Raw genomic sequence first — 7,967 nt, forward strand, 5'->3', positions numbered from 1 at the left:
ATGAGCAAGTTGTGTCTTTCCATTTTGCATTTAAGGAGTCAGTAGGTAAGAACTTTACTCCTTAACGCTAAGGGCTACAACTCATCTTGAAGAGAAGTAGAGTGCAGCAATATAGTTCTATGTGGTCAAAGACGATACGTGGAAGAACTGAACCAAGCATGAAGAGACTAAAATTTGTCCTTGAGTTGGGTTGTTGGATGATCAAGGAGAAGGATAAGAAATGGGTTCTTATACTCCTAAAGGCCTTAACGTGAAGAGTAGAACCCTGGTGGATGAAGGCGCATGGTTTAGAACTTTTGTACCACGTAGAAAAGGAATGTAATTATTAAGTTGCAAACTCTATGTGAAGTGTTAAGTTAATAAATAATAGTTATGCTTATTTTGTTGCATTAATATTTGTACTTATCGCTTAGTAGTTGAATTTTAGTCAAGTATTGAAAACTAGGCGACGGAGTAAAATCTAAAGGTTAAGTATTTCCGCTGCAATGAGTTGTAAAAGTCTTTAAAGCTCAATGTAAAAGCTTTGCAATGAGCCAAGTTGAATTGAGTTGTTCCGCTTACTAGGTGTTCATCATTCAGCGCCTCATCTCGTGGTATGATACGTGATTGGTGTCTAGGCAGCATGCCCCCATCTGGTGGCAAGAGGTGATATTTGGGGCGGGACCTGACAATTTATTCCCAACTAATACCCTACCAACATCATTAAATGTCATTAGTTATTTAATTTCATTCTCATTCTTTGTAACGATCTAACTTCTCTATCTAAGTTGAGGTTCTTACTTTAACATAAATACATTTTGTTTAAATATAATAGTTCATAACATCGAATAAAAATCGAATAGACATTAAAAAAATTTATTCGGGCCCTATTTCAAACAAAATAAAATTTCAAAGGTACTGTTTCAAAGTTACTAACCACAAACTCATTTTAATCATAACAACTTAAACACAATAAAACAATAAGTGAAAGCAGTTTTGACATAATGTCCCCATATGGCGATCATGTGCCCTTCTTGTCTCTTGTCAGTTTACCTTGTATTACCTTTGCCTGAAAAAGTTAAACATAAAAGGTGAGTATAAAATATACCCAATAAGAGACCCACTACTGGTCTCATTAGGGGTAAAAACTATTAACTTCTTATTAGGAGATACCCTACATCATAATAGCCTTATGATCCCGTAGGATGCACATAACCAGTCTAATGCCTCTGAAGAATGCACATATCAATCTAGTGCTTTCGAAGGATGCACAACGGGTGGTGATCCCAAAGGACACTTGCAGGGTACACTACCTCATAGATAAAGCAAACAATTTCCCTTCAATCCATTCTAACAATTCAAATAGCAATACAAATACAGTCCAACCTACCATCATCATTTCATTCCAACACATAAACAGTCAAAATTACCCACACTAGTATATAATCAATCATTAACATAACGACTCATCAAAATAATCAAACTTATGCATAAGTGTCACCCACCTCACTTCAGATAGTCAATAGTAAACTATCTATACATTTCATTTAATATCATTCAAGTCTTTTCAATTAATACATTTCAACTTCGGCATAGGGTTCGGTAGTAAAAACCCTTACCTTAAGGTTGCCTAAGTTTCTTAACCAAACTAAAGTCCAACGAGCCAAACCTAAACATAAAGATAACAAACTCAACAATTTCTCAAACAATCACTACAACAAAAATGACATTCTATGACATTTGTATACAATCCTAATTAAAAGAAGAAAAAAAATAGTCCCAAATTGTCAAAATGTGTATTTTGGCGGGAAAAGAAGGAAATTTTTGAATTGACCAAATTTGTGACAGTTTTTTAAATGTCATAAATCTATGACATTTTTTAACTGTCATTAAATAATAAAAAATAATAATATTTATTTTTTTAAGTTAAAAGAAAAGAAAGAAAGAAAATAAAGGAAAGGAAAGAAAGGAAAGCCTTAAATTTCGAAAACCCTCCCCTTCTCTTCACAAAAATTGTCACTGCACTTCCCTCACAGCAATCTTTCTCAATCTCTCCACTGCCATTGCCAACGCCGGCGACTTCTGCGATTGAACGCCGACCAGCCAAATGCACTGCTACCACCTCTTGTCGACGTCTTCCCCCTCACTCTCAGGTTTTATTTTCCCATCACGCGTTCGGGTTTCCATCTTTTCCTTATGCCCCATCTCCGATTGTCGCCCTCCTCCTCTTTGTTTCAATTCCCCTTGTTTCTCCCCATCTCCGTCTGCTACCGCAACTCACGCTTCTTAGTGCCTCTTTTCTTTCTCTCTCTTCTTCCCTTTCTTTTTTACTGTTAATTTTTTCCTCGCTTGCACACGGATCTCCTTCCTTACCCAAGCGTCATTTCGCCATCGCTGTCGACGGTGATTAGAATAGAGTGGGCTTCCATTTATAGTGTCGTGTGGAAGTCAGCTGCTTATATCCTTGGTTGGCTCCATTTCGACTTCATCCTATTTTGACTTTAGATTCAGGTTTTGGAGGATTTTATCGTGTTGTCCAACAGAAGTTAATTTCGTTTTGGGGAATTTCCCATAAGTATCAAAGTTTTTTTTTTCTTCTGTCCTTTTGAAATTCACTACAAATTTCTGAAAATTGGGCTTTAATATCTGAAATTTCAGTATGCCTATGTTTGGATTGTGTTAAATTAAATGTTTTAAAGAAGTTTTGGATCAAAAACAGGTTGGGCAATTTTTTTAATGTTGAGTTAAATTACAGTCTATATTTAGGTCCTAAATCTTGAAATTAATTTGATTACAGCTCAAGTGACTATGGAGGCTCCAGCAAAGGTCTTCAGTACTGAAGGTGATGCTCTTGGCGAGACTTGGCATATGGTCTTTAGTACTGAAGGTAAGTTCATTTGTTTTCCTCCATTTTGTGTGCCACTTATCAATCTCTGGTTTCTCTTCACTAGGCTTGGTAGTCCACGATTTAAGTTGCCTTGCCTGTATAATCGATGATGATGTTTTTTTATTGTAGTATTGCCCATACTTTAGAAGTCACAGTAATAAAAGTCACGATTACAACTTAAAACATGGGTAGAGTTGTGAAATGAACTATAATAAATAATATCATATCCAATAGGTGTCACATATTTTTCTTCTTTTCCATTTGTCATTTGACTATACAGTGAGTATGGTTCTTGAGGAATGTTATCTCATTTTCTATGTCATTTGACTATAAAGTGAGTATGGTTCAGAAATATTATCTCATTTTCTATGTTATTTTTCAAGGTAAGTTTGTGACAAAAAGAAACAAGTAGTACATCAAGAATGTGGGAAATCGTAGAAACACATAATATTTTCAAAGGTGAAGGATTACCGGTTGGTTGTTTATGCTTGTACAAAAAATCATGTTATATGTATTATGATGATATTTACACTGGTTTTGATTAAGGACTGTAATTTCATACTTGTAAATTGTTCAAACTTGATTGTAAATGTACGAATATTACAAAGCGTATTATATTAGAGTGTCGACCATTTGTTTCTATATGGGTGTTATGTATTATAACATTATTGTCGTTCAAATGGTTTGTGTAATGACAAAGCAACAAGGAGAACAAGGAAAAACGATAATAATTGAAGAATTTGCAACAGGAAATAAATGTTATAATATATGAATTCGTTACACTCCATAATAGTCATCAATATTAAACAATGCACGATTGCCTTATATTTGAAAGGAAAAAAATGTCGTCAATAACAAAACAATGACATTTAATTTCTAAAAAATTGTCACGATTGACATATCCTTGACATTTAAAAAATGTCATAATAAAGAATTTATGATATTTTTAAATTGTCGTTAATACGAAAATGATGAGAGTTATTTGTTGGCATAATATAAAATATGACAGTTATTTGTTGTCATAAAATAGTAATTAATGATATTTATTTTTTGTCACGAAAAAACTTATTGCCACAGTTTTCAAAAAATGTCATGGTATGACTTTCCATGACTTCCGCTTCTATGACTGTAAATAACTATGACAGATTTTATTCGCGACAGAAAATAACTGTCGTCGTAGACCATTTTTCTTGTAGTGAATAACCTCTATTTAATTCACCCAATTGAGAATTCCACAACTTACCCAATTCAATCGAGAATTGAACTCCAAACCAAACTTGTCGTGAACCCAAGAAATTCAAGCGTTATCGTGCAATGACATCTTCAAGGAACAATATCAAACCAACCAATTAATCCAACATTACACCCCAATGTAATTACACAACAAAAACATAAAACTCACAATTATCACTTAACACCAAAACTCCAACGGTTCACACTAAGGAGAGGCAACAACGTGTGAACTAAACTGAGAGACAACGTGCAAAGCAGATTTGGGCGTGGCTCGACTTGCATGGAGAGGTGAACGCCGACTTGCACGTGTGGATGGGAGAGACAGAGGTGTTGGCTCGCACAAGAGAGCACAAGACTCGAATGAAGGATACGACTTAGATGAAGAAGAGAACCGGCTGCAGCGCTTCGGCTCCACCTGAGACAAAGAGACAAAGACGGAGATGGATGGCATAACCAAACTCGAACTCTTCGATTGGGTGTTTGATTTCAACGAATGAAGACATATATGAGTGAAACAAATGCTCGATGACACACAACTGTCGAAGTTGCAAGGAAGAAATGGGGACGCTTTGGCTTGGCTAACAGTGATGTGACGACGCGGATGAAAATGGCTTGACGTTGGCTGTAGGTGTAAGACAACAGTCGACTGAACAAAGAAGAATTAGAGGGAGAGATGGACGGTGGCAAGGTCTAGGGCATGAGAAATAGGAAGAGTGAAGAGGAGGAGGAGAACTGCAAGCAAAATGAGAAGTCATAATTTAATAATATTACTAATAATAATAATATCTTTCATTTTCCTTGGAGTATTTTTTAAAATATAGTGTTTTTTTGAAATTAATGTCAAAAATAGGGTAGTAAATGAAAAAAATAATAAAAGTAGGGTGAATTGGCAAACTATTGTAAAAAAATATGGTGAATTTTAAAATGAACAGAAGTCGAATCCATGTCAGTCCATTTTTACCATGTGGAAAGGATACGTGGAGGGTACACGACTTCTATAATAAAAATGGAAAAAGGACACGTGGAAGAAGTCGTGTACCGAATACATGACTTTTATAATAAGGATGTATCGGCACTCTAAAAGAGAGGGATGGTAAAGCTGCATCTATGAGGTTATTTAAAGATTGGAAGGAGAGAGGAATTTGATTTTGGAATGAAAAATGTGGAAATTGAGAAAATGGGGAGAAGGAGAGATTACTCTTTTTTTTTTTAAATTAATGATTATCATATTACCAAGAAATATCATAATTTTTTTTGACTTTTTTGTGTCACAAAATACTTCTTAATAGCCAACTGAAGAATGGAAGGGGTGAATGATTTTTTTATCTAGGATGGAAGGATAGAAAGATTTTGTTGAAGAAAATAGAAGAGAACGACGAAGAAGCAGAGAGAACGAAAGACAGAAAGAAAGAAATTTGTGTTTGAAAGGCAGAATGCTACGAAATTAGGGTTTTATAGAAGGTTGTACACGACTTCCTACATGAAGGACAAGTGTCAGACTTTCACGTGAACGAAGTCGTTTACCCAGTACACGACTTCCTTGCTACGCGACAAAATTGTCAGTCCACGCTACTGTTGACTGTCAAACTGCATGCCAGAAGGTACAAATGTATTGGTCGTGTACCCAGTACATGACTTCAGTCAACTTTAATGAAGTCGTGGGGACTATTTGGCCCCAAAATGCCAAGCCCTTGTTTGGCCTATGGTGTAAAATCACGAGCTTAACACGTGGGATAAATGAAAGTTCTTTTTTTTTTTTAATTTAAATTTTAGTACTTTCACTCCCATTTTAAAATATTTTTAAAAATTATTACTATAGTTTTTTAAGACAAGTCAAATAAATTAGATATTGAAATAATTTGAGTTGTTTTGACTCAAAAAGTTTAAAATTTTCTTTATAATCTTATGTATTAAATAAGATTTTTGTAGTTAAAGTAGTTAGTGCAATTTTTTATGGTTTGGAGCCAATAAATATAGAATTTCATTCTTTTTTATATATGTAAAACAAAAAAATAATTTTTTTATTGCTTAATCAAAAAATGGAAAATGGTAGATTTTGATTCAAAAAATATTTTTTTATTACTCAATTAAAAAATGGAAAATGGTTCAAAGAATAATTTTTTATTACTCAATTAAAAAATGAAAAATGGTACATTTTGATTCAAACAATAAAAATAAATGAACATATTAAAACTTTTCTTTTCATCTTTGTTTTATCATTTTTTGTTGACACATAATTAAATTTTAAAACACAATTATATATAATTTTAAAATTTAAGAGTATGTTATATCCAACGTACAAAATTTAGGATTTAAATATATATTTTTCATTTTTTTCGTTGGTCACTTTAACTATAAGTCTTATTACTTTTTTGGATTGTCTTAAGAAAAAAGTATTTTTTTATAAAAAAAAAAACTCATTTTTATTTAAATTCTTTTGATAAAAGCGATTTAAATATTACATTGCATGTGCATCATAGAAAGACAATCATAAATATAATTCTACTTAACTTTCGTTTTGATACAATCCTTATGCTATTCTTCTTTTGAAACATAGCTATTAGACACTTTTTAATGTTTTGCTTATTTGAAACTTTTGTAAACTTCAATCCGATTACATAGTTTGTTATATTTTGTGAATAGTTTGTAATATTCCTCATTAGACTATTCATGTTAATTCAACTGTAATCAAAATTATTGTTATTGAATGTTAAACTTTTTTGTTTTTACATTATTGTCATCAAAATCAATAAGTCAAGAAATTGAATTATTTGTACAAAATATTAAAAAATCAACTACAAATCTTATACATGATAAATTTAGAATGTACAATTGACAAAAACCCTAGAAATTCAAAAATAGCACCCCAAACACAAGCATTAGAAATTCATATTACCAATTCCTGCCCCTCAAACACATACATATGTAATTCTCAGGCATTAGAACCCCACCAAATAAGTACACAATTATTTAATTTTCAGGTATTTGATTCCGAACTTGCGTGTCAAATGTCTCTTAATAAAATTTAAAAATTAAGTTGAGAGAAATACCTCAAAATTTGAGGTGTTACATTCTCATTCTCTACTCTTCATCTTCTTCTCCAATCCTTATCTCTAGAGTTTCAAGTTAAATTTATATTTGTTCATTGCTTCCATCCTTGTTTAATTCTAGAAGAAAGATCTTCTGAACCAAAAGAAGAAAATCTAAATTTTGTTTCTTTTAACATCGTTTTGTGAAGAAAAAATGGAAGTCGTTTACATACACTTAAGTAATACCGTAACTAATACTAAACAATCGATTGGATTTATTCAAGCTATTGTCGACATAAATAAATATTATCGCTCGGAGATTTGTATGAATGACCTTATTTTCTAACCCAAAATAAGTTTTTTTTTTTAAAAAAATGCCAATTGATCCTCTTATGACATCATAAGCATATTATGGAATTTCCCTTCCTTGAGGTTATTTTCGTGGCTATTTTCGTTGCCCTTTCTTAATTCCACAAATTAGATATTTAGTTCTAGGAAGGAAGTTCAAACATAACAGCTCACTCTTAGGGTTGGACATTCCATATTCCACCATCATATTTGTTCCACCGCCAAATTGCTTCCACTATCGAATTTGACTTGCTTTTTTCGAAACCCCCTTGCAAATACTCTTAACGTTTTGGTAGGTGCATTTACTATTTCATGGTGCATGCAATTTTTTGTTAGGATTGGAGTTTGTTGAACTAAATAAGGCAACCATCACTACAAGAAATTGAAATGGGCCGTTTAGTAGCCCTTAAGGATAGCCATTACAATTAGGTTTCAGTGTGTTCTGTGTGGTTTAGGGGTTGGAGATGCTATGAGAGTGATAATTAGTGAGT

At 32.9% G+C, this 7,967-nt stretch overlaps 1 long non-coding RNA gene across 3 annotated transcripts; it reads left to right on the forward strand.

The window, feature by feature from the left end:
* The first annotated feature begins 1,927 nt into the window (after positions 1-1,927).
* Positions 1,928-3,508, forward strand: LOC105436121. Of its 3 annotated transcripts, none has more exons than XR_970048.2 (3): positions 1,928-2,490; positions 2,777-2,866; positions 3,250-3,508. It is a non-coding gene; the product is annotated as an uncharacterized LOC105436121 (long non-coding RNA). The 3 variants fall into 3 exon arrangements; XR_970047.2 differs by having other exon boundaries at positions 1,929-2,446; XR_970049.2 differs by having other exon boundaries at positions 1,931-2,132.
* The last annotated feature ends 4,459 nt before the right edge of the window (positions 3,509-7,967 follow it).

Source organism: Cucumis sativus, chromosome 7, assembly GCF_000004075.3.
Source record: "Cucumis sativus cultivar 9930 chromosome 7, Cucumber_9930_V3, whole genome shotgun sequence".
Lineage (NCBI taxonomy): Eukaryota > Viridiplantae > Streptophyta > Magnoliopsida > Cucurbitales > Cucurbitaceae > Cucumis > Cucumis sativus.